General features: G+C 42.2%; 1 protein-coding gene across 1 annotated transcript in view; it reads left to right on the forward strand.

Annotated features, from left to right (window-relative positions):
- Positions 1 to 1,102: 1,102 nt before the first annotated feature.
- The window catches only part of SLC7A14 (solute carrier family 7 member 14), a 107,311-nt gene continuing 81,932 nt past the window's right edge, over positions 1,103 to 26,481 (forward strand). The window contains exon 1 of the mRNA XM_043473751.1: positions 1,103 to 1,315. The gene's annotated coding sequence lies outside the window, so the exon portion shown is untranslated. The remainder of the gene's footprint in view (positions 1,316 to 26,481) is intronic.

The raw sequence follows: 26,481 nt of genomic DNA on the forward strand, positions 1-26,481 counted from the left end.
TATATCTCATTAGCTCCCATATATTTTGAAGACCTGGACCAAAGATGCAAGATTATGTAGGTACTGTCCATCTAAAGCAGTCTTTTCAATGCATTTTAAATAATTCATTCTCTGATGAGGCCAAACACACTTCGGTTTGTACTACATAGTCCTCATCCTTTTGAGACATAACATAGTTCTCAACAAAACCAATGAAAAAATATAAGCCCAGTAAATTGCTTTTCTCCTTTCATATATTATCTGTCAAGCCTGAATGCACAGATACTCCCTTCTAAGTTTACAAAAGATACTTCCATTCTACTGGTGCAAATCACATATCTCCTTGTTTCTGAAATTTATTTTAACAGAGATGGGGGAAGGATCCCCATTTATTGAGTTCTAAATATGTTAGGCAATTTTAAGAATATTACCATTTTAAATTCTCATAATAGTTCTTAAGGGGTCATTTCACAGATGAGAGAAGAAAGGCTAACAGAAGTTAGATACTCCCAAGGGTATCTATTTTTGGCATGGAACAAAATTCCTCCTCAATCTTCAAATCTCAAAGCCTCAATCTTTTCTACTCATAAGATGTTGAGAATCCAAAGATAAACTTGATCTATTGGAGAAAGAGGAAGGTCTTGTCTTTTTTTAGGAGGGGAGGGGAAATCAATCTCTCCCATCCTTTCCTTTCAGTAACGCTGAGGGAGGTGGAAGACATTTAAGAGCAGCAAGGGCTCGGTGAAGAAGGGGGAAGCTTCCAGAGGGCAGGAACCAGGTCTGGGTAGCCAGCTTTGCCCAATGTCAAGTCCAGCAGAGGTGGAGCTTCTCACAGAAGCTGTGAGTTTGCAACACATCAACACTGCAGAGTCCTGCCTGATCCTCTCCCAGGGCGGAGAGCAGCCCGCATCTCTTCCCCTCAGCCTCACATAGCAGGAGGTACTGGAAGCAGCACCTGGAGGCTTAATAGGCCAGGCAGGAATTGAGAGCGGCAAATAGCGGAGTGTGTGTGTGTGTGTGTGTGTGTGTGTACTGGGGGCTGGGGGTGGGGGCGTCTGGTGAGAGGCTTCTGCTCAATAATGTAAGGGGTTGGGCAGCCCACGTGACTCCAGGAAGGCGGAGACAGGCTAGCTGGAGGGAGGACTGACAGGCCTCGGGGAGGGGTGCAGGATAGAGGGGCAATCTGAATAATTGAGGAGCTGTTCGGCAGCGGCGGCTGCCTCCTGCTTTCCTTTGCCGCCACCACTCCGCATCACCGAAGAGACAAACCTGGAGCTGTAAGTGAGGACCGCCAGCCATCCGCCCCGGTAACCAGTTCATCACCTCCAGCCCTCCGGTGAGTGAACGTCCCCCTTTCGCTGTAGTCTGTCCCCCTCCGTGGCACCTGCATCCCAGCTGGAAAACGGGATGATCACCTCTTGTTGAATGAACCAGGGAGCCGGAGCCACCCGGAGCGGGTAAGCAGGAACATGGCGCGGAGGCTGAGGGCGCCCTCCGGGAAGGGGTCTCCTAGAAGGAAGGACGGAGCCGGGCCGGGGTCTCTCCGGCTCTGGCCCGGAATGGGGCCTGGACAGCATCCAGGGTCGGGGGACGCCGGGCTCCAACTCGCGGGGCTGCCAGGCAGGTCCGGCCCGCGGGAGCTAGAGGCGGAGGAGGGAACCGCGAGCAGCGTCCGGGCCGCCAGGTCTCCACTGCCGCCGGGCCCGTCCTGTCCCCCCAGTGCCTGGGCACGCACCTTGGCTCGCGCAGCTGGGTTTTCTCGGCCTCTGAAAGAGTCCAACGAGAGAAAGATGCTTTTCCGGCCGAAGCCCGAAGGACGGGCGGGAACAATGTCTGCCCTTTTACATTAGAGCAAACTCTTCAAAGGGACTCTGTCTGAGCCAGGTGACCTGACAAGGCCATGCGCTCGTGGGGGCATCTGTCCCCAGAGACCGGTGACACAGCGGGGGCGACGAGGAGGACGTGATGGGTGAGGTGTCAGGGAAGATCCCTGGGGAGAGGACTCTCACACTCACACCTAAGTCAGAGCCCGCCCCACTTCCCCATCCCAAAGCACATCAGTGCCCTGAGAATCCAAAGGGCCAGAGCAGGGCAGTGTAGCCTCGCCTGAGGCAGCCACAACCTCCTTCTAGCTCTTGAGTCAGCCCCCGCCCCCCACCCCCCCACACACATGTATTTTGTATTGTGATTGAAAAGTAAGACCGAAGTCGCCGAATGACTAGAAGTAAAGGTGGAGAAAAGGTGCAGGAATGCTGGAAAAATAGAGCCCTCACCGGCTCCCGGCACTCCCCACCCCACCACCTATGCTGACCTCGGTTCTTGTGGGTCTTCAACCGAGAGGCGAAAAGAAACCGGCTCTTGGGAGGTATTCTCACCATAGTGGCAGGGCCGGTCACTGGCCAGAGTTCACCAAGAAACACAGAATGATAGCCCACCTCCCCTCCCCCAACCCCACTCCGACCGGAGCCCCCTCCTGGAAGGGGTTCGGGAGAATGCCAGGGGCAGGATAGCTGCAGTCCCGTGAGTGGGCCACAGACAGGATGGCGGGGCGGGCGCTGTCCGCGGTGCTGAAAGTTCTCCAAGGCCGTGAGATAACACCGCCAAGGGACTGGAGGTTCACTGCTTGCCAACATTTTTTCTCCAAAGCAGAAACTGTGTTAGAACCTCGTAAAGGAAGTCAAGTGGAGCAAGTGACCTAGAGGGAGGGGTAAAGGTGCTATGCATTCCCCGTTTCTCTGTCTTCCCACCCCCCCACCCCTGGACTCCACTTGGAAGCAGGTTTTCCCCAGTGCTGGGTTGAGGAGCAAGGAGCGGGTGTCTCTCCAGGATCCAGCTTTGCTAACTTGAATGGGAAAGAATGTGGTGCCTCATTCTGTTTTCTCTGCCTGCGCTGTGAATCTTCCTGTTGGTGAAGTGTTGGAAACACAGTTAGGGTTGTTGTTCTGATAAACGTTACTGTGGCTTTCAAGAACCAGAGAACTGTAAGGCTGCACAAAGGAAGAGGCTTCATTAACGGAGAGACTAACTAGGCTTTCTATTCCTGGCTGAGGTTTTTTCTCTCTTCAGCACCCGTCTCTCTCCACCACGCGTTATCTACAATGTAAATTTTACATCCTCTAGATATAGATCTCTAAGCAGTCTTTTGTGTTTCTTTGAGAGTCTTTTACATTATGGGCTAGATGAGGAATGAACTAAGCCAATTTCAGGAGGCCAAATTAAGAGAGTATTTACTTTAAAAAAAACCTACTATTTGCTGGGTCATATCATCTCATTTAAGCTTCAAAATAGCTGCTAACCAAACGTATCACAAAGTTCAGAAAACTGAAGTTATGTATCTCAAATCCAGAGCTTGGATTCAAATTCAAGTCTGCTTAACTCTGAAGCCCAAGCTATTTTCATGCCCTCATTTTGGTATTGACTTTGGGCAGTGGTTACTGGAGACTATAGCAAGAATCTGTCAAAGGTAGAGGACCTGCTTTGCTTTTCACAGACACTACTCTCTCTTCCAATCCTTTCCTCTTTAATCTGTTCACCCACTCACTGTCACTAACTCCCACCATACCAACTGCTTTTGTGCATGCTGCTTGAGATACCACTGTTCACACACTTGAGCTTCAGGATAACAGAAACCCAATAGAGGAATAAACGGCAGGCTTTTCTGAAGAACAGCAAGGCTTTGGGGAATCTGGAGGACTAGATCCCACTCGTGCTTTCATATTTAGAATTACACCCTTGACTTATAGGGCTGGGAAAACTTTCAAGATCATTAAGCATCATTATTTTACAAAAAAAGATAATTTGGGAACCCAAAGATGCTTATTAGTCTAACTCACATGACTGAAAAGTTAGGACTGGAATCCAGTTGACCTGACTCCAAGTCCAGTGCCCTTTCCACTACTCCCATGGTGCCTCAAATATTCTTCCATGCCTTCTCTGATTATCTGTGACAAGAACATCAGCAGGACTGAACTATATTCAGTAATTTGTTGTTTTTGTTGTTGTCATTTAGTCACTAAGTCATGTCCAACTCTTTGCCACCCAATGAATGGTAGCTCACCAGGCTTCTCTGTCCATGGAATTTTCCAGGCAAGAATACTGGAGTGGGTTGCCATTTCCTTCTCCAGGGGATCCTCCCAATCCAGGGGTTGAACCTGCATTGCCTCTTTGGCAGGCATATTCATTTACCACTGAGCCACCTGAGAGTCACAAACACTGAAAATACAAGTAGTCCTCCTACCTAATTTTTCTTCCTGTTTTTCCCTCTCTGGTCTCACTATTCCAGTGTTGGCTGATGGAATATAACTGAGATACCTGACCCACATTCCTCAATAACTGTTTTCCCTATAACAACAATTTGCAAATTGGAATGGTGATATGGCATTTCTTCACTTGCCTTTATGCTGTCTATATTTCCTCTTCTATGATCTATTCTCAACACAATAATTTTTCCAAAATCAATTACCCTTAGCATCTTCCTATATTCTCACAGGTAATTGGAAGAGGCCTCAAAAAGATTTAGGCAGAAATGAGTGATCATCCTAAGTCCTGATATTTATCAATGCTAGGCAGTATGCTAAGTCCTTTCATAAGTCATTGAATTTTCACAATTCTATCAAGTGGACAATTTCATTAGACATGGTCCTAGATTTCTAGTCCACTCTAACATACAACAGACCCGATACTCTATTCATTTTTGCTTGCTTCTCTTCCAGCCCATAGTAAAATCTCACTTTCATTAATTAAATTTTTGTAGCCCTAGCAATCACACTGGCAAGATTAAACTTTTATATTGAATTAGACAGTTCTATCCTGCTCCAAAATGTAGAATTTAGAAACTCAAATTCAGTTCAAATGGTGCTGTTCTGCTGTTTCATCTCTTAATATTTACCATAACATATTCCTCCCATTTGTTATCCTTTACTTAAAGATCCCATTATGCCTTCCTAATGCCATTACTGACATTCTGCTTCAAACCTGCTCCAGAAGCAAGGCATAACTCATAATTAAATACATAACTTCTATTATATCATCACTGGGTGATTCTGCAAGGATGATGTTGCTGGATTACTCGGTCCCAGGTACCATAATCTTACACTGTCTAGAACCACTCTATCCAATATGGTAGTCACTAGCCATATGTAGTTATTTACCATTTTAATTAGTTAAAATTTAAATGTTAAAAATTCAGCTCCTTAATCACACTAGGCATATTTCAGCTACTTAATAAAACCATATGTGGCTACTGACTGCCTTATTGGACAATGCAGATATAGAAAATTTCCAGCATTGCAGAAAGCTCTATTGGACAACATTTCTTTAGGAAGTGCTAAAAACATCACAGCAACTGAGAACAGAAATTGGGAATAAGGACTTGGGACTCTGCTTTGAAACTGTTTCCAAGAGAAGAGGAAAATCCACCTGTGCTGAGAACATCCCCCAAAGCCCAAAGATGCTCAAGACAATAAGGCTAGGAAGGAAAAACATGTATCTCACTGAAGGAGCCGATGACTTCTGGAGTTTAATTTCACATAGATTCCTTTTTACCATAAAGTCAAATGTTCTATTTTACTGGTCTTACTGGTTTCCTGAGTTCCAACTTAGAAATAATATAGCAGTTCTTATTCAGAGTTCAAATTTACATATACTTTATATGTAAATATCTTTTATACATATATATATATTTATCTTAAGATAGATAAATAGATCTTAACAAAGGAGTGGATGGTAACTTGAAAGATACTCTTTCAGAGAAAGAGCTGAGATACACTCTCAGCCTGATGTTGGTCAAGCATGCCATTCTCAGGCAATTGTTGCATATGGAATCTTATTACTAAAGGAAAACTTAGAGAAACTGTCTACTCCGGTCTCCAGCAGATCATGCTGGCTTTAATAATAAATACCACTTTGGGGGGAATCATGGTTTATTCATTTCATGGGAACTCTTTATCTCTTAGAGAGGCCTGGATTTTGGAAGAGAGAAATACATTACCTTGGAGCTGAAAAGAGTTTAATTTTCACTGTCTTCAGCTTGAGGGATTTAACTGATTTTGTATCTCAAGAAATAAATGGAACTGACAGTGTAGCTTGGAAACTCATGCTGGTAGCATACAATCATTCACTTAATCAATAAAGTAGTTGAGGAGTGTCATATATTTGCACAGAAAGACTGTGGTCACAGGTGTTTGGAACTCCTATAGCCTAGCACATGGGTGCTCAATAAATATTTGCTGAATTCATACCATTGTTCCAGGTCACTTCATGCCACAAACTCATCTAGCCAAGAAGTGAGTACTCCCCTTGGCATTTTCCCTTATGAAATAAAACAGGAGACAGACACAGAACATCAAATCCTACCCTGATAACCACCCTCCTAACCCCTCTGGGGGCATAGGGAGTGATGGCCAAGACAGACTGTCAGTGAGAACTGGGTCTTGCTGTTCTCCTCCAGGGAACAAGGGACACATCAGTCCAAGAGTGTTTCACTTCCTTATGATGAGGCAATTTCACGAACAATACTTAAATGGAACTGTATGATACTTTTCACTTTTACCTTAAAGAGACATTTATTTCCTTAAGAAAGTATTTGATTGGCCTTCATGATTGTTGCAGGCAACTACTATTATTCCTAAGTTCAGAAGGAGCTTAGCTTAAAATGAAAACACATATAATAATTAGAGGAGAGCCGATGACATCACAGTTTGATTGGTCATATAATATTATCCTTTTCCAGGAATAATTGGGCTTCCCTTTAAAAGTTTTAACTGGTGATTACTGACAAAATTGAAAGAAAAACATCTTTCCATTCTAGCAAGTCATTAAGCAAATGTCTGGAATTAGCAGATTCTCACTTGCCAAAGGCAAAATATTCCAACCCAATAAACTGTCCTACAAATGAGCAAGCAGATCTCCATCGTCTGTTCATTTAAAAAATTGTTTTCCTTTGCTTGTTTTAAAAATAATCAGCAAATTTTAAAAAATAATTGCATTCAGGTGTTTGAACACTTTGATGACAAAATGTTTCTCACAATTGTAAAGATTTAATTCTTCATTAGAGAAAATCCTTATATAATATACTATTGTGCCAATATTTTGTAACAATTGCATAACCTAATTCTCTTACTTTGCAAACAGAAAAACTGAGGCTGAGAATTGTCACTCAAGTTAATAACAGAGGCAGAAGCAAGACTTGAGTATTCTTTCACAATTCACTGCTCCTTGCGTCTTTTAATATCATGCATCTTTTCATTAGTCATTAAAATTTTTATCAGTAACTTTAGCCACCAAAACTTTACCAGAGATGCTAAGAGTAGGAAAATGAATGTATCTGGATTTCAGATTATTTCCCTTGCACCCTGGTGTGAACTACTAGTCAAGGATAGTCAACAGGTAGAAATTTCATGGCTGGTATTATAAGACCGAAGAAAAGCATTCAAAACTTCAGAATCTTTGTTGCCAAGAATTTGTACAAGGATTTTACTTCTCTTACCTTCATCATCTTCATCTTTAAACCAAGAAATTTGGATTAAATAGTGTTTCAGGTCCTGCAAGATGTAGCATTCTATGCTTCTATGAAATGGGGCTGAAGACTTGAATATGCTGCCTCACTGAGCCCAAAGAATCAAAAATAAATGAAGGATTCCTATTTTTACATCATTATTTATCAGAAACTCTGACATGTCATGCTAGTATTTCACCCAGTAACAGCAAAAATAATAATGATGATAATGATCATGATAGCTAATACCCTTACTCTGACCCTAAATGTTGGTAATGTTATTATCCCTTTTTTACAGATGAAGAACTGGATCCCAGAGTACTTAAATAACCTGCCCCAATTCTTATTTCTTTATGGCTGTGCTGGATCTTCACTGCTACACATGGGCTTTCTCTAGTTGTGGAGATTGGGGGCTACTCTCATGTTGCAATGCTCAGGCTTCTCATTGCAGTGGCTTCTCTTGTTGTGGAGCATGGGCTCTAGGGCGTGCAGGCTTCAGTAGTTGTGCACAGACTTAGTTGCCTCATGGCATGTGGAATCTTCCCAGACCAGGGATAGAACCCGTGTCCCCTGTGTTGGCAGGCGAATTCTTAACCACTCGGCCACCAGGGAAGCCTGACACTTCTTCTTTGAAAACCACTAGTCTCTCAGATAACTGATGTGAATCATTTTTAGGCCACAACATATGAGCCCCTTCTCTGGGGAATTTTCACTTTACCTACATTTTCTGGCTAGAATACCAATCACAAGGTGAATAGAACTTCAGGTCTCTGGTTCTGATGAAGTTACATAGGGATCTGTATTGTCTTTCTGCAAGATGGCTCTTGTCCTTCTGTAAGTTACGCTACTGATCAATTGTTTCAGTAGTTCAGTACTGAACGTTGGTGCTTTGCACCATACTGCTTTTCCCAGAATACATGAACTGCCTGTACTGCCAGAAATGAATGAATGCTGGCTCAGGATCCATCACCTTTTAAGGCTCCAAATGTCAGCCTACCACATCTTCACTGTTCAGTAGAGTTTTCTGGCTTTTGCCTCCAGGTTTTTTACTCAGAGTGACAATCTAGACAGCTTTTAAGGCAGAGAAGGAGAGCTTCCAGAGTGTCATTTCCTAGTGATGGGCTTCTATCAAAAATAAGACTAAAATTGTCAAAATCATGTGTAGAATTCATTTTCTTTTCATTAACCCTACCTTAATACCAAATTACTCAAATAGAATACATCACAGTACCTATCTACCTCACTGTGGATTTTAACATGTACTAAGTCTGCTCCTCATATCACAAAGAAGGCCAATTAGATACTCCTTGTGAACCATAAGGTCTTTACAAAAGAAAGGATGGATTTTCTGTCCTTTTGGTTCTTTTCAAAAATAGCTCTCAGGTTGCCGATATCCAGTCCTGAACCTGACTCGACAGCCAAATCAAAGTCTTTAGGGTTAAGAAGACCTTAGATCTAAGCTTGCATGTCTAGAAAATGGTTATTAACAATAAGGGAGGCTTCCTGGTTTCTTCTAAAATCACTAGTTCTCAACCTCAGGTGCTATCTCACTAAAGGGTTTTTTTTTTCTTACAAACACTGGGGGTAGGGTGAGGTATTATCACTGGCTTTGGCATCCCGGGATCAGGGATGCTAAATATCCTGCACCAGGCAGGACAACCCTGCACAATTAAAAAAAAAAAAATACCACCTGAAATGCCAATAGCACTCCCCCTACACTGAGAAATCATGCTTGAAGTGAGATGCTGTTCCAGCTTCCTAATTCCCCAATTGATACAGAGAATTTACTTTGGTATCCTTCCCCAGATGGAATGCAGCCAATGTGAAGTCTACAGCAGCTCAGAAGCATTACTGGGATTCCAGTAATTTTATTGAACTCAGGGCTGGTTCATGGCAGACATCAGAATCATGAAGTCTATTCTCACAGCTATGAGAAACCTCAGAAATCACCCCAACCAGCCTTCTCCCTTCCCTATGTTTTAAAGATGAAGTAATTAAAACTCAGGAATGTTAAGTGACTTGCCTAAGGTCAGCCAGCAAATCAGTGACAGGACAAAGACTAGAGCCCAGTCCATCCTCTTTGTTCATAGAATTTTGCCCTGCTCTGTACTGCCTTCAGGAATTGTATTCATCCTTGGAGCACAATCCAGTGTAACACACAGTGTGATTGTTAAGTATTTATGAAGCTCCAAGTTTTCCATTGCTCACTATTAAGATATGGTTCCTTAATAACAACCAGGTAAGAGATCATATCCTGGGCTACTTCTACACAAGAGCATTCTTCTTAGAAATACAGATAAGCAGCATACTCAACACATGGGCATGGCATTCTTCCCCCGCCTCACACACCCTCCCCTGCCTCCTCGTTTCAAACTGCCAGAGATTATAGAGGCACAGCCTGAACAGAAGGCATCTTAATCTCCGGTGATTCTGTAAATAATATGCTGTTCATGCTTGCATATAAATGATCACAGCCTCTCTACTTTCCAGATGAGGGAGACTTCAGAAAGATGAAGTTGCCTGCACACAGAGCATGTCAGAGAGAGCATTTTCAGACTCCAAGCACCAGCTCTCTTTGTAGCAGGGTTAAATTTTTCACCCATCTGCACATTCCTATTTATCCAGGCTTATGGTCTTAAATTTCACCTCACAGTCAAGTTAGTTTGTGCATAGATTCTGAAATTGCTTATTTCCTACTTTTCATTCCCTGGCCACCTTTCTTCCACCTCTCATCCAATGTACATCCAATAGAGATCATCTAAACCAATCCTCTCAATTTACAAGAGATGGAACTCTCTCTCTGAAAGCCAGAGAGGCAAAGCTGCCCGTTCAAGGTTGCACAGCTAAAAGTAGTACTGTAAATGGACTAGATTCTCTGACTCCCACCCCCATGCTTTTCCCTCCACACCAAGCTGTGACTTTCCAGGGGTAGGTAAAAGAGTATCTTCCCACTCCCCACACACCTCCCATTCGCTGACCAACCCCATAAGGATGGGTGGAAATGACTGGCTGCACTGTGTTCTGATGCTTATTCCAGGACCTTGTTTAGAATATCCACAACTTACTGTCCCTCACATTGTATTGATCCATCTATCACATTAAGAAGCTGGTTATGGAGGACACTTTCTAATCCAGAGGATATATATAATCAATGTCATCAAGGCAGAGATCACCACAGAAAACTGTGCCCAAGAAAAAAGAGGGCATGATCCATGGATCCCATTACTTGATAATGGAGCAAAGTTCACCCCGCATTCACTGTAAATGGCAGGTCATTGGATTCATAATCCCAGAAAGCAGATAACGGGGTAAATGGGTAGGATTAAAAGAATAAGAAAGTTAAAAAAAGACAACTCCTAAACCATGTCTGCTTTAGGATCAAGGTGTTTTTCCTGAATTGATCAGTATGTGTTCATGCTAAGTTGCTTTAGTCGTGTCCAACTCTTTGCGACCCAGTGGACTGTACCCCACCAGGCTGCTGTCCATGGGATTCTCCAGGCAAGAATACTGGAGTGGGTTGCCATTTCCTTCTCCAGGGAATTGATTAGCATGTTACATTTAATTTAATGTACACAAGGCTTACAATAATAGGGTTTTTCTTTTTTTTTAGAAAATCAATGAAACATTTTCTATTTAAATTCATTCTGAGGAATCATTTTAAAACAAAAACAGGTGGTGTTTCAGTAAAAATTGCACTGAAAAGAGAATTGGTGAAGAAATTTAACAACCAGCTTCTTAGGCAGGGCTTCATACGGTCATGATTGTCTCATCATCTGACCAGGCTTATTAGGTTTAGAAACTTGATTTTATCAGTTCTATCAAAAGTCTTCCAGCTCTGCAGAGTCAAGCCATGCTCCCCAAATCCCAAGAGACTGATCTGATGACTAGATGCCAATACAGTCACTCCAATGTAGGATGCTTGCGAGTGTTGCCCAGGTCATTTCCATCCTGGTATTAGGAGAGTAAGAAAACCGAGCGAGTGATCGAAGATGACTTGAGAGCACAAGATCAGGATCAGTGGAGTTGGAGAAGCAGGCTCAGGAAATCTACCATCCATGCTGAAACAGGGCCTAGAGAATTCTTCCAAATTCCACCAAGAACACCTTTCAGATTACTGGAACATTGGGCCCTCCAAGTGGAGGATCTTGTTTCCCCTTTCCCTAGTGTTAGAGAGACTTTGGAAAATTATTTCAGTAGAAGGTATACGTTAGCTTCTGTGCATCCCTCATCTTCTGTTAGGATATTCTTTCATACATGTTATAACTACTTAACTCATAGCTTGTCTTATACTTAGTTTCATTCTAGTCTCCTTTAGGGAGTTCTGATAGATGCCCCAGTTTAACCACCAGTCATGAATAAGCCACCCTAGTGGTTGGGTTATTTCTCTGAGGGGCAAATCTCTTGTATTTTGTGCACATTCTATTTATTCCACTTCTCAGAGGGTGCCATGATCTGACCTCACTCTGAGAGAACCGGGTCTGGTTTATCCTTGTCAGAAATCTTCATGTGTGGACCCTGACATTTGAAACTGTATTCATTAGTCACTCTCAACACAGAAAACATTCATGGGGTGACTATGACTCATCCATAAAAATGCCAAAGGAATCAACTCTCAAAAGGTTTTAAAAAAAAAAATCAGACACCATTGTTACCTCTGCCAGAGGTCAAACAATCATTTAACTGTTTTTATTCTCCCCTTGAGCAGGCTAGTTATCCTAGTTCCAAGCAGGCATAAACTGCAACAGACAGTCTGGGATTCATCTTAAGTTCTTTCCTAGTCACATAGACTTTTGACACACTTTCTATTCCAGCATCAGAACATAGAGGAAGAAAATATCTCAATGAGTATAGACTGTTGTGCCAGAAATAAGTTCCTGATATAGACAACTAAAACATGCCACCATAGAACTTAACTGTCAAACAGAAACAAGACTTCTCCATTTCATTTCTGTCTTAGTGACTAGCTGTGTTCTTCTTTTCTGCCCCCAAGTCTATTCCAAACTGGCTGTAAATAAATATTATGGGGCCAACACAGTAATCCTAGGTATCTGGGGAGAACCTGTCAGTTGAGCTTTGTGATGTCATCTCTTCACACTCGTGATTCCAATATGGCAAGTTACTGAAGTCAGGGATAATTACATGATAATACTTCATATTATTCTACATGATAATACTTCTGATAATAGTCACAACAGCTCACATGTATTCATTTAATCCAAGGAGTAGGTCTATTTATCCCAATTCTTCATATGAGAATTATCAAATTTAAATGACGTGCCCAAGGTCTCAGAGCCAGATTCAGATCTGTGCTACCTGACACCAAAATCCTCCCCATTCGTACTACTCATCCACAATTTTCTTAATTAATTTATTTATTTTAATTGGAGGATAATTACTTTACAATATTGTGACAGGTTTTGCCAAACATCAACATGAATTAGCCACAGGTGCACATGTGTCCCCCCATCCTGAACCCCCCTCCCGCCTCCCTCCCCACCAAATCCCTCTGGGTTCTCCCAGAACACCGACTTTGAGTACCCTGCTTCACACATTGAACCTGCACTGGCCATCTATTTTAAACATGGTAATATACATGTTTCAATGCTATTCTCTCAAATCATCCCACCCTCGTCTTCTCCCATATAGTCCAAAAGTCTGTTCTTTACATTTGCGTCTCTTTTGCTGTCTTGCATATAGGGTCATTGTTATTGTCTAAATTCCATATATATGCATTAATATACTGTATTGGTATTTCCCTTTCTGACTTACTTCACTCTGTATAATAGGCTTCGGTTTCATCTACCTCTTTAGAACTGACTCAAATGCATTCTTTTTTTATAGCTGAGTAGTATTCCATTGTGTATATGTACCACAACTTCCTTATCCATTCATGTACTGATGGACATCTAGGTTGCTTCCATGTCCTATCTATTATAAACAGTGCTACAGTGAACATTGGGGTACATGTGTCTCTTTCAATTCTGCTTTCTTTGGTGTGTATGCCCAGCAGTGGAATTGCTGAATCATATGGCAGTTCTATTTCCAGTTTTTTAAGGAATCTTCACACTGTTCTCCATAGTGGCTACACCAGTCTGCATTCCCACCCGCAGTATAAGAGGGTTCCGTTTTCTCCACACCCTCTCTAGCATTTACTGTTTGTAGACTTTTTGATGGCAGCCATTCTGACCAGTGTGAGATGAAACCTCATTGTGGTTTTGACTTGCATTTCTCTAATAATGAGTGATGTTGAGCAACGTTTCATGTATTTGTTAGCCATCTGCATGTCTTCTTTGGAGAAATGTCTGTTTAGTTCTTTGGCCCACTTTTTGATTGGGTCATTTATTTTTCTGGTATTGAGCTGCATGAGCTGCTTATATATTTTGGAGATTAATTCTCTGTCAGTTGTTTTGTTTGCTATTCTCTCCCATTCTGAAGGCTGTCTTTTCACCTTGCTTATAGTTTCCTTCATTGTGCAAAAGTTTTTAAGTTTAATTAGATCCCATTTGTTTATTTTTGTTTTGTTTTGTTTTTCCATTACTTTGGGAGGTGGGTCATAGAGGATCTTGCTGTGATTTATGTCAGAAAGTGTTTTACCTCTGTTTTCCTCTAAGAGTTTAATAGTTTCTGGTCTCACATTTAGATCTTTAATCTACTTTGAGTTTATTTTTGTGTAACTCAGCCACAATTTTAAAATTCTCTCTGAGACAGACTGATCCTAATATATCTTACATGAGTACACGGATGACAAGAATGACTTTGCAAGTGCACTTACCTTCATGGCCTTATCAGAGGAGTTAGACCCAGAGGTCCAAAGACTTGATGTGGAACTGTGAAAAAGTCGTACTTTTTCTAGGCCTCAGTCACTCCATCTAAGAAAGAAAAATAATAGTGGCTCTTTAGCTATTCACTCATTCAACAAATATACTAAAAACTGAAGTGACAATGGACAAAAACACAGGTTAAAAGCTGTTAACAAAAATAAGAACCCCGTTCAGATTATTGTTGTTAAAATAAAGATACTACTAAGTGCCAATGGCCTAGGGTATGTGGAAGACTCCACTCAAGATTGTTTTGGGTTAGTTTCTTAATCAGCAAAGCAGTTTGAATTCTTCTCATGTATCTGTCGAGTAAAACTACAGGCCCAACTGACCAATGTAGTGTAAGTTATGACTTATGAAAAACAATAGCCTGGATCCTCAAGGTTCTTGTGAATGGTTTCTGAAGACAAATTTGTTCTAAGCGATGAACAATACATCTTTAGACTTAAATTATTACAGAACTTCAAAGTGCCTTTTCATTTGCCTAAGGAACTCATTTCTTTCAGGGAAGGCTGAGATTATGTGATTACCACAAAGCAAGAACATAGGACAGGAGACTAATAATCTGCAATGGGAGAACGGATGGCAAAAGAGATATTTATTAAGCAAACAGAAGGGGTGATTTGAAACGAAGGGAAGTTAAGGCCATTTTGAAAGCCCATTTTGTTCAGTTTAAGAAAATTCTTAAGTTTAAGCTTGCTGATGAACTAGAGAATATTAAGAAAACCCTGAATGAGAGAGTAAAAAAAAAAAACTTGTTGCTCAGTTGCTAAGTCGTGTCTGACTCTTTGCGACCCCATTGACTGTAGCGCTTCAGGCTTCCCTGTCCTTCACTATCTCCTGGAGTTTGCTCAAACTCATATCCATTGAGTCAGTGATGCCATCCAACCATCTCATCCTCTGCCGCCCCTTTTCTCCTCCTGCCCTTGATCCTTCCCAGCATCAGGGTCTTTTCTGATGACTCTTCACATCAGGTGGTCCAAGTACTGGAGCTTCAGCTAAAGTCAACCCACAAAAAGGAGGGGGAAGAGATGGCATTCTTCCTAAAGCCCTTTCCCTAGAAAGGAAGAGTTAGAGAAGGAGGTGCAGAAGTGTTTGCTGGGCGGTGAGAAGTGAGATGCGTTTCCTTCCCCTCAATCAAAGACTTTACCGCGTCCCAGGCTTGAGAGTAAGAGACATCTTACACATAAATAAGCAGATGGCTCTTTCTTCAGTTCTGAATCATCCAGTTTGTCCCCAGTTTTCAGAAGTCACTTGGCAAAAGGCATCATCATGAATCCTTAACGAATGATTGCAAATTCACCAAGCCTAGAAGCCTAATTTATACACAGGAAACTATTTGGACTTTTAAAGTAATTTTCTCCTGTTAAGAAAAGGGACATCAAGCCTTTCTTAACATAAAAACAAAACAAACACAGACTCAAAAAATCAATGGGGAAGCACTGCCATAGAAAATGAAGGAAATTTGCCAGCCTAATCTCAAAGCTTAACTTGTTTGGAGGGCCAGTTTCCAGTCAAAAAAGTAGGATAAATAAGAGTTGTAAATGGAATGTTAAAATGTGATTTATGACTTGACTGTGTCATATCACTCAAGGTGATCCATTTTAACTTAGCTTTAAATAGCAAAGCAAAGTTCTCAGTGTTGGCTTTTTTTTGTTTGTTTTTTAGTGAACTATAAGGTGGTCCTTACTGGAATTTATTTGCTGCTCAGCTGCTTGCAGTTTTTTTGGAGAAGTGTTTCATTACAAGCTCGATGGCTATAAGATTAGTAAAACTCATCTCTCTGGACCTTGAATGCTGATCTAAGGGTATTAAGCTTTAAGCCACAAGCAGTGGGAGCCACCAAAGGTTTTAGAATGGTAAAAGTTGTGACCAGAAGTGTGACAGAAGGTTCTGTTACCAGTGAGTGGGATACCTGAGGGAGACAGAGAGAGGGTGGGAACAGAAAAGTCAAGTCAGGAGATTAAACTGTCAAAAACATTCAAAAGAAAGAGCATTTCATAGCTGTAGAATCAGGGGCCATTGTTATTTCTTGGCTGGTGTTGAATCATGTCGCCTGGATCTGGAGATGAGCACAGGTCCCAGGACTAGGGCTCAAGAGTACTCTCTCCTTGACTTCACACCTGACCCACGCCCTCCCCGCCACTTTCTGTCAGCTGACTGGAACCCCTCTCCACGCCTGGTGAAAGGGTTGGTGGGGATGGGCTGGAGTCCAGAGAGAGGTAAACCAGATGAGCTTTGCCTGCCTGGATCCAAGATGGTGCCAAGAAGGCACCACGGGAAGCAAAGCAGGGATGGTGGTTTCAGGCCAGTCTCCCTAGCAGCATGTGCCTCACCTCGCACAGGTTTCTTTGCTTTTCTGGGCCTGAGATGCCTCAACCTTCCAACAGAAAGGCTACTGTGGATGATTGCCATGGTTCTTTCCAGCTTGAGAATTTATAAAATCAGCAGTGTGTTATTAATTTAAAGATGCATTTCATGGACCACATTCAATTCAGTTCAATTCCAGGGTGGACAGTGTGCAAAATGCCAAAGCTCCTAAGGGTTTGATTTCCTCCCTTTATTCCCCACCACTCCATTTCTTGTATTTTTCCATTATTTTTCAGATAAAGTATTTTTCCCCCATTCCTTCCCCCCCCCACCCCCCCACCCCCATTTTCTGGTGGTAGCAGGGAGGGGACTGTTTCCATAAGACAAGACACTGAGATCATCTGTTTATTGACAGGACAAGGCCAGCTCTTTTCCACATCATTCTACTGATGACCCGCAGTCCTCTACCAGCAGGAAGAGGAAGTTGAACTCAACCTCCCTTCTGACTTTTGTTTTTTAATCACTGCTTTCTCCACAAAGCTGCAGGCTTCCAGATGTTCTAGGCAACTCTCCCTCACTGCCTACAGGTCAAGCAAGATGATTGCTGTTACCCACTTTTCCCTAGGAAAACTAATAAAGAGGCTATTTATACCATCTTGCTGTAGTTTAACTTGACAATAATTAATATGCATGCGCACATGTACATACACAGCCCAGCCTCTTGAATGCAACTGCATCTGTTTAACCATGGCCCACTCAAATCTAGCCAGAGAGCAGGGCCATGGAGGCCTCACTCCCGAGGAAACGACTGAACCCTGAATTAGTCACTTGTCTTTTAGTCCCCTGAGCTACTATTCCATTTGAGAACTATCAAATACTTGTCTTGCTCATCTCAGTGGAAGCTGAGCTCAGCTAGGGTCTCCCCTATTTTATTGCCCCACCCCACCCCCAACCCCAGCTCAAGACTTTCAACCCCCCACTCAGCGTCTTACTTCCTACACCAGTCTGGTTAATATTCTAAGCACAACTTCGTCACCTCTAAAGAAAGAGAAACAGACCAGCATAGGAAGTGAGAATCTATTTCTTCCAGTGCTCACAGCCTAAGGAGGCTAGAGATTTCCTCCTAACAGTCCAGGATTCTGCAATGAAAACCAGGTTACTGGGCAGCTAGAAATACTTTAAAAATAAATACCCAAGAGAGGCCTATGTGGATGTACATGGAGCCCAAAGCTGGAGAGATGAGGAAAGACTTAGTTGCCAAAAAGTATTATAGAAAATGTAAATTATTATTAAAGTTAGCAGGAGCAGTTGATCCAGCCCCATCTCCTAGAGCAATAACAATAATATCTGTATTTTAATCTAGTACATACCACACACTTCATATACGTTAACATGAATTAGCACAACAATCCTAATAAGGTGGGCATTTTTAACGCCCATTTTTTTAGAAAAAGAAAAGCTCTTCCCTGGTGGCTCAGGTGGTAAAGAATCTGCCTGCAATGCAGGAGACCTGGGTTTGATCCCTGGGTCGGGGAGATCCCCTGGAGAAGGGAATGGCAACCAACTCCAGTATTCTTGCCTGGAGAATCCCATGGACAGAGAAGCCTGGCGGGATATAGTCCATGGGTTCCCAGAGAGTCAGACACGACTGAGCAGACTAATACTTTAGATAAAGAAACCAGGCTCAGAAAGACCATAACTCTAACACAGATCTGTCTGACTTCAGAGACTAGAGATGATTACTTCTGCAAAAAGATAAACTGCTGAAACTTAAACTTGGTAAAATAAAACCAAAGCCAATGAACTGGAGGCAGAACTTCTGGGTCCAGGGACCAGCAGTGTGACCCTGGGCACATCCTTTAGGCCACACTTTCTTGTCTATGAAATGCCAAGTTTGGGATCCAACCATTTCTTCCAACCCAGCACCTGGGAGTGAGCTTTCTAGTCCCTGCATGTCTCTGCCACAGGAGCCAACAGCTAAAATCTTACCTCAGCACCACAGATCTCTAACAACAGGAAGTGCCACTTCAGAGGCTCTGGAAATGACTCAGAAAATCATTCTGTTCTCCAAAGAGAACCTGTAATTTATATGACTGTGATTACCCCACCGGTCAGGGCCTAGGTAACACTCAGCACTGTTTACTCCTCCAGCATTCCATTCCACGGCACTCTGACAACAGTGGAGACAGGAGCTATGCTCAGCTTTCTAAACACATGTGTTTAAAAGGGATTGTGACTCAAAAATGAAACAGGGTAAAAAAAATCTGCATTACAACCCACACAGACCTCTTATGTGAAAACCCATTACAAGAACGTGTTAATGGCAAGGAGGGCTGGGGTTATTTACCAGCAAGGAGTCTTCATTTAATAAAAGGAATCACCAGGAGTCCTAAATAGTGTATGTTTATAGTCTGCAGAGACTGAACTTGATGGAGAGATAGACACTAAACCAACATGACTGAATGCAGATCAAAACCAAAGTGAGAACATGCGTTATTTAAACTGAAGACAAGATATCCTGTTTACAAAGGTTTGCTTTACACATAAGCGTTAGGAACCAGTGTTTGCTGAACTGATGTGATGGCAGGAGCCCTCTGGGTACAAATCTACATAGAGGGGCTGGATGCGCAAGGGTGAGGGAGGGAGAAAGGGACATGGAGGTAAGATGTGAGGGAGCCTCATTTCTGCTTAGAAAGGCATCATGGCAGTAAAAATTGTAATGACAGGGAAAAAAAAAAGGATGTTGCTAGAAAAGAGGATGATATATGGTGCGATTCTTCGAGTTGAACAACCAAAAATGAACCTTTGTCTAAGCCATCTAGAATATCAATAGGGCTTCTTCGGTCAGTATGTTAACCATTAAAGAGAGTTTGACAAGCAAAAGCAATATTTCTTGTAGCAAGGCCAGCAATCAGACAATGCTAGCATAAACAACATCTCCCAGGAGGAATCAGGAAATCTTATTACTGCCTTTGTGGTCTACCATGTCCTGACCCACAAACAACAAAACTACCAACAACACACTGTGGATTGCCTTTTAAAGTTTATACCCTCTTTTCACGTGGCAGTTCTTATTTAATCCTCTTCACAACTCTTCAGGGTAAGCAGAGCCAATATATTATCTTCGTTTTGAAGACAAAGAAACAGGTTCAGAAAGGTAGGCGGGTTTGTTTAAAAACATACACTTTTTCTGTAACAGCTTAATCTAAAACCCTGGACTTCTGACTCTTAGTCCAATGCTCTCTATACCCCAATAGGATCTGAGGCTTGGAGCACCCTCTTTCACAGGTTTAAGTGGAAGGCAGCTCTTAGGTTTTGTGTGAAGATATAGACACAGCAATTTCCCACACTGGGAAGTTTGTGAATCAGTAAACAAATACTTGTTGCAAGAAGTCTGCTCAATCGTATATTAACCCTGAAAAAGGCTAAAACATGGGCCATGTCCTCAGGGAGCTGATAGCTGTGAGACCTAGACTGTGAAGGGACTTGAAACCACAAGATGTATTATCAAAAATAGTATTAGCATCAGTTAAGGCTCAGAGAATGAAGAGGTGAATCAGAAGGGGAAAATGGGAGAATGAGGGAAAGAAGGGTTAGTACCCAGGACAGGACACTAATGCTTAAGGACTTGAAGGCCCACATAGGAGGGACTGTAGATTGAGGCCCACTGGAAGAGGGGAGTTGGAACTGAGACCCCTACACAGATCTAGGACTTTCAAAGGACCTCATTGTCAGTGAAAGGAAACACAAGAAAAATCCTACTCACCGCATCAGTGATCATCAAGGAAGCTGGTCTCTGCCCAGAGTTCTGAATACAAAACAAAAAAGGCTTGCATGAGAGACCAAAACCTTAGCCTTTCCACAAAAGGGTGGAGTCTAGATTCACACTACTCACTCAGTATGAGAATTCCAAGGCTAAGAATTTAACATAAAAACTGGGCCACAAATACCCATAAGGCACCTTTCACAAAGGCTTCCCAGGTGGCCCAGTGGTAAAGAATCTGCCTGCCAATGCTGGAGACAAAGGAGACACGGATTCTCCTGACCCTTGGGTCAGGAAGATCCCCTGGAGGAGGAAATGTCAACCCACTCCAGTATTCTTGTCTGGAGAATCCCATGGACAGAGGACTCTGGTGGGCTACAGTCCATGGGGTCACAAAGAGTCAGACACAACTGAGCAACTAAACAACCTTGCAGAAGAAAAATGCAAAAAACTCTGCAAGGATACTCGGACCACCCAGGCCAGATGGGATATCCCAGACAAAATAAACTCCATTGAAGTTTGCTCACAACCAAAAAATTTAAAAACATATAAAGAAATATTCTCCCATGAGTCAGAATGGGTAAACACAAAGAACTGGAGATTATCCCAAGAACCTGAGCATTGCCCCAATTAAATTCTCTTTTGAAGCAAATTTTACATTAGCTATCAGAAGTGGAGAGAAAGAGCATGGGAGGTCTACATTTGCCATGATATTTTAGCGTTTTCCATTTTAGGTTCTGAAAACCATCCCTCTTTATTTTGAAGATTCTGTTGGCCAAATACAATAGCTGTAAGTCTCCATGACACCATGATAAAATGAACTTTAAAAAAGAAAAGAAAGAAAGAAAAGCCACAGATCTAGAAAAGATACATTCACTGTATCTAACTAAGGATTAGTATAAATCACATGTATTTTAAAATTCCTACAGATGTATTAAAAAAAGAAACAACAATAGAAAATGGGCAAAGATTAGAAACAAGTAATTCACAGAAAAGGTAAAGAAAAAAAAGACCTACTTAACAAACTGAATAATCAGAGAAATACTGAACAAATTAAACCCACTGAAGTCTTTCTAAACCTATCATTTAGACAACAACTTAAAAGTCTCATAACACTAGGTGTTGGTGATGATGTGCAGAAACAAAAAGTCTTACATATGTCTGATGGAAGAACAAATTTCAGAAAGAAATTTGGCAATATCTTGTAAAGTTAAAGTTACTTTACATCCCAGTAACTCCAAGCACACATGTGTAAGGAAACATACTTTGCCAAAAAAGGTCCATATAGTGAAAGCTATGGTTTTTCCAGTAGTCATGTATGGATGTGAGAGTTGTACTAGAAAGAAGGCTGAGTGCCAAAGAATTGATGCTTTCAAACTGTGGTGCTGGAGAAGACTCTTGAGAGTCCCTTGGACTGCAAGGAGATCAAACCAGTCAATCCTAAAGGAAATCAACCCTGAATACTCACTGGAAGGACTTGATGCTAAAGCTGAATCTCCAATACTTTGGCCACCTGGTGCAAAGAGCAGACTCATTGGAAAAGACTCTGATGCTGGGAAAGATTGAAAGCAAAAGGAGAAGGGAGTGACAGAGGATGAGATGGTTGGATAGATCACAGACTCAATGGACATGAGTTTGAGCAAATTCTGGGAGATGGTGAAGGACAGGAAAGCCTGGTGTGCTGTAGTACATGGGGTCACAAAGTTGGCCACAACTTAGCAATTGAACAGCAACAATTCAGTAAGAGATTACACCTGAGTTATAATAGATTATCTAGACCTAGAGACAGATTAACCTCAAAATTAAAACTCTGAATGAAAACGCTAGTTGATGCTATTTTTAAACGTTTTGAACACACACAAAACAATCTATAAGGATACAGCTTATGTGATTAAAAAAATGTTTAAAACATCTGTGGGAATGATGAATATCATCTCCAGGATAGTAGTTACCACTACGGAGAAAGAAGGAAGCAAGGAAATAGAAGAGTCTTAGCTATTGATTGGTACCTTTTATTTATTTCCAGAAAGAAAGATCTATAGCAAAACTGGTAAAAAAAAAAAAAAAAAATCTGTTAAATAGGAGCAGTTATCATTTTGCTTTCTAAACTTTTTTTAAAAAGATAATTTTATTTACTTATTTATTTTTGGGTGTGCTGGGTCTTCATTGCTGCATGGGCTTTTCTGTAGCTGGGGTGAGTGGGGGCTACTCTCTAATTGTGGTGCATGGGCTCCCCATTGTAGTGGCTTTTCTTGTTCCGGCTCCTGGGCTCTGGAGCACAGGCTCAACAGTTGTGGCACATGGGGCTTAGTTGCTCCACCGACATGTGGGACCTTCCCAGATCAGGGATCTTTGGCAGGCTGATTCTTTACCCCAGAGCCACGGGGGAAGCCTCTGCTCTCTACACTTTTGCTTAGGTCTGAAATATTTCATAATGTAAATTTTTTAAGGTTTTGTTTTAAAAGTTGACGCACTGTGCCTAGCCCCATATCAGAGAGCAAGATGGCCTCAGTGAGGTCGGCAGGGACTGAGAAAAGTCTTCCTAACCATTACTGAGGGACAGTAGAATTTAGAGGTCACGGTCCCACGGAGAGAGACGAGGAATGAGACACTCAGGTACGCCAGGCAGGGCTCTCCACACCTCTACCAGCCCAGCTGGGTCAGGGCTTGTTTATTCAGAGACGGGAGACCCCAGCAGCTACAGCCACAGGCACTTGGTCTTGGAAGGAAGTCCCTGGTCCCAGTGGATGATTCAGCCTGGCCAGAGGGTTGGCAAAGACTGGACTGGTCCTTCTCACCTCTGAAATGCCAGTTTGACTTGGTTGTTCATTATACACTGTGTGGGACTGGAGTCCCACCTAATAAAGCCAACCATAGTGCGGCCTCCCAAATTCGAAAGAGGGGTGGGTGGAGAGGAACTCTGCATGTTATCAGTTGAATCTATTTGCTTGTTTTATAACCTAGGTATTAGAATTAGTAATTTTTAAAAAATCTATGGCATTCACTTAAAACAGGACTTAATCAATATCCCATTCTTGAATCAAGCAAACTAATGAGTGTTCATGGGTGAAAAAATTTTTCTAGGGAAAAAGGGAGGAACAAAAAATATGCTCTGAATGCTACATCTCTTACATGAAAATAATCTTTAAACTGATGTAACAGTAGGCGTGTTAAAGTGACAGACTATAGTCTTCTTCCTCCTTCCTAAATTTTTTATAATGATAGTTAATTATCACTTTTTCATAGTAACAAAATTTTTCGTAAAAAGGAGTAACACTGTATTTCTGAAATCAATTAGTTATACTGGTTGAGAGAAATAGATCTTTTCTGGTACCTGAAAGAGTATCTTACAACTGCTTAAGAAATCAGTTTTAATTAATGGCATTCCACCTTTCTAAAAGAGGAAAGAACTATATTCTATCTTCTCCCCCTGAACAAATTTAAAAATTAAAACAACCCTTTCAAATCACTAATGTTCTGTTTAAATAGGCCCTTTATCAGCATTAATACTGGCAGCTGGTAGGAACACATTAATTAGTAATTTTGTGAGGTCCAGGTTTTGAAAGCACTGTATGCCATTTGTGGGTTTTATGAAATAGACTTTCATGGAATTGGACTCCTATATAAACCTCCCAGAACAGTCATTCAGCCCAGCAGTTACTAGCATGAAAATCAGCAGGTCACATCCTTTATCTGAACAGGGTCACACTCAGTGAGAACTATTTATACCAGGACTAAGCACTATTATAACAGGAAGGAATTGCCACCCCTTCTGCTTAGGTGTAAGGAGAAACTTAAACAAGCCATTCTTATACTATAACCTTGTATTTATAGCCAGTGAAAAAGGCCAGTCATTGAAATCCAACTTTGTAATTCTCCATTCAGAATAACACTGTAGGAAAAACATCATGTTTAACTCTGTCATTTGACATTTTCATACCAAGTGGGTGTGTTTCCTATTTGAATTTCAGCCACAGTCTTATTACTGAGCTACTCACATCTACCACTGTGATCTGAAAATAAAACTGGCTATTTGCCCGGATACCTCAGTATACAAAACACAGCAAGTTAGAAGTAGAATGGGGATTTAGAACTTGAGAATTATAAATCTGAAAGGTAATGTAGATAGTTAATTCCCCCGACCCTGCCTTTTTATTTTCTAAACTGAGAATACCAAGCCTCCAAGTAGTCTTGTCTGAATTGGCTTGGTACAGTTTCCCAGTGACTTGAACACAGGACAAGGGAGTGAAAGATGCTGTATTCCAGACTTATCCTTCTTGCCCCCAGTGGGTATGTGTGTGGTCAGTCACTTCAGCCTGTGCCTGATTCCTTGAGACACTATGGACTGTAGCCCACAAGGCTCCTCTGTCCACGGGGTTCTCCAGACAAGAATACTGGAGTGGGTTGCTATGCCCTCTTCCCGGGGATCTTCCTGACCCAGGCATCGAACCCGCATTTCCTGCATTGCAGGCAGATTCTTTATCCACTGAGCCACCTGGGAAGCCTGCCCCCACTGTGTAGTACAGCCCCATTTCTCCTTGACAGTCAGAACCAACTGGCCCAGCCGACACAGTAACCCCCTTCCTTCCTTTTTCATTCAGAGACATGAGCCTTGCCCAAGATTACAAAACTATTCAGTGGGAAAGAGAAGACTAGAACTCAGAATTCACTCTTGCTTCTCACGAGACAGTAATTAAACAACATTTACTGATGCTTACCTTCAGCCCTGCATTTTCTTAAGCAAGATGCACGGAGCATCTCATTTAATCCCTACAACGAGAAAAACGAATAACTGCATAATATCGCTTATATGTGGAACCGAGAAAACTGGTACAGATGAACTCATTAGCAGAGCAGAAATAGAGTCACAGAGGTAGAGAACAAGCTTACGGTTACCAAGGGGAGAAGGTGGGGGTGGGGGAGTGGTGAACTGGGAGATTGGCACTGCTGTATATACACTGCTATGTATAAAAGAGATCACTAGTGAGAACCTACTGTGTAGAAGAGAGAACTCTGTTCCGTGATCTGTGGTGACCTAAACGGTAAAGGAAATCTGAAAAAGAGGAGATACATGTATGTGCATAGCTGATCCACTTTGCTATTACAGCAGAAACTAACACAACACTATAAAGCAGCTATACTCCAATTTAAAACATGTTTTTAATGTGGCTAAAATTAGAAAAAAAAAATCCCTGCAATAGCACTTTTAGGAAATATGCTATTATTACCCCCATTTTACGAAAGGAAGGGCTTCCCTGGTGGCTCAGGTGGTAAAGAGCTTCCCTGCAATGCATGAGACGTGGGTTTGATCCCTGGGTCGGGAAGATCCCCAGGAGAAGGGAATGGCACCCCACTCCAGTATTCTTGCCTGGAGAATCCCAAGGACAGAGGAGCCTGGCTGGCTATAGTCGATGGGGTCGCAAAGAGTTGGACACGACTGAGCAACTAACACTTTGACTTTACAACAGGAAAAACGGAGATGTGGAGAGCTCAAGTTACAAGGTCACAAGGCCATCAGTGATAGAGCTGGGATTTGAAAGAGGTAGTCGGACCCCAGACCTCCACTCTCATCCACCAGGCCTTCGTTCTTCCTTCCCGTCTGTCTCCCACTCCAATGCCATCTCCGCCGCACAGGCTCAGAGGGGTCCCACTCCTTCATCTCTGGCCTTAGCACCCAGCACAGGCTCTGACACAGACTCGTCACTTACTAAGTTTGATAAAAGGGGTTGAACTTCTCTATGTAACAAATATGGGCAACTCCAGATGCACTGTTCTTAAAATCAATATTGAATTACATAACTCAAGGATAGTGACAAACTAAGGCTGATTGAAAACTTCCTGGCCTGAAGCCATGGCATTTTAAATCATAAAAGGTTTGGCTTGAGGGTTTGTTTGGGTTTGTTTCCTAAGCACTTCCAATGTGCCTGGACTGTACTGAGCACTTCACGTACATCATTGTATAGAACTGCTCACAGAGCTCCTGTAACATGTCCGTGATTCTCCCCAGCTCACCCTGGTGGAGTAGCTTGCCCAAGACCAGGCATTAGTACGGGGTGGAGACAGACTTCTCACACAGAAACGCTTCATTCCAAACTGTGAAATGAGTGTTAACCCAG

Source organism: Cervus canadensis, chromosome 7 (genome assembly GCF_019320065.1).
Source record: "Cervus canadensis isolate Bull #8, Minnesota chromosome 7, ASM1932006v1, whole genome shotgun sequence".
NCBI classification, from domain to species: Eukaryota; Metazoa; Chordata; class Mammalia; order Artiodactyla; family Cervidae; genus Cervus; species Cervus canadensis.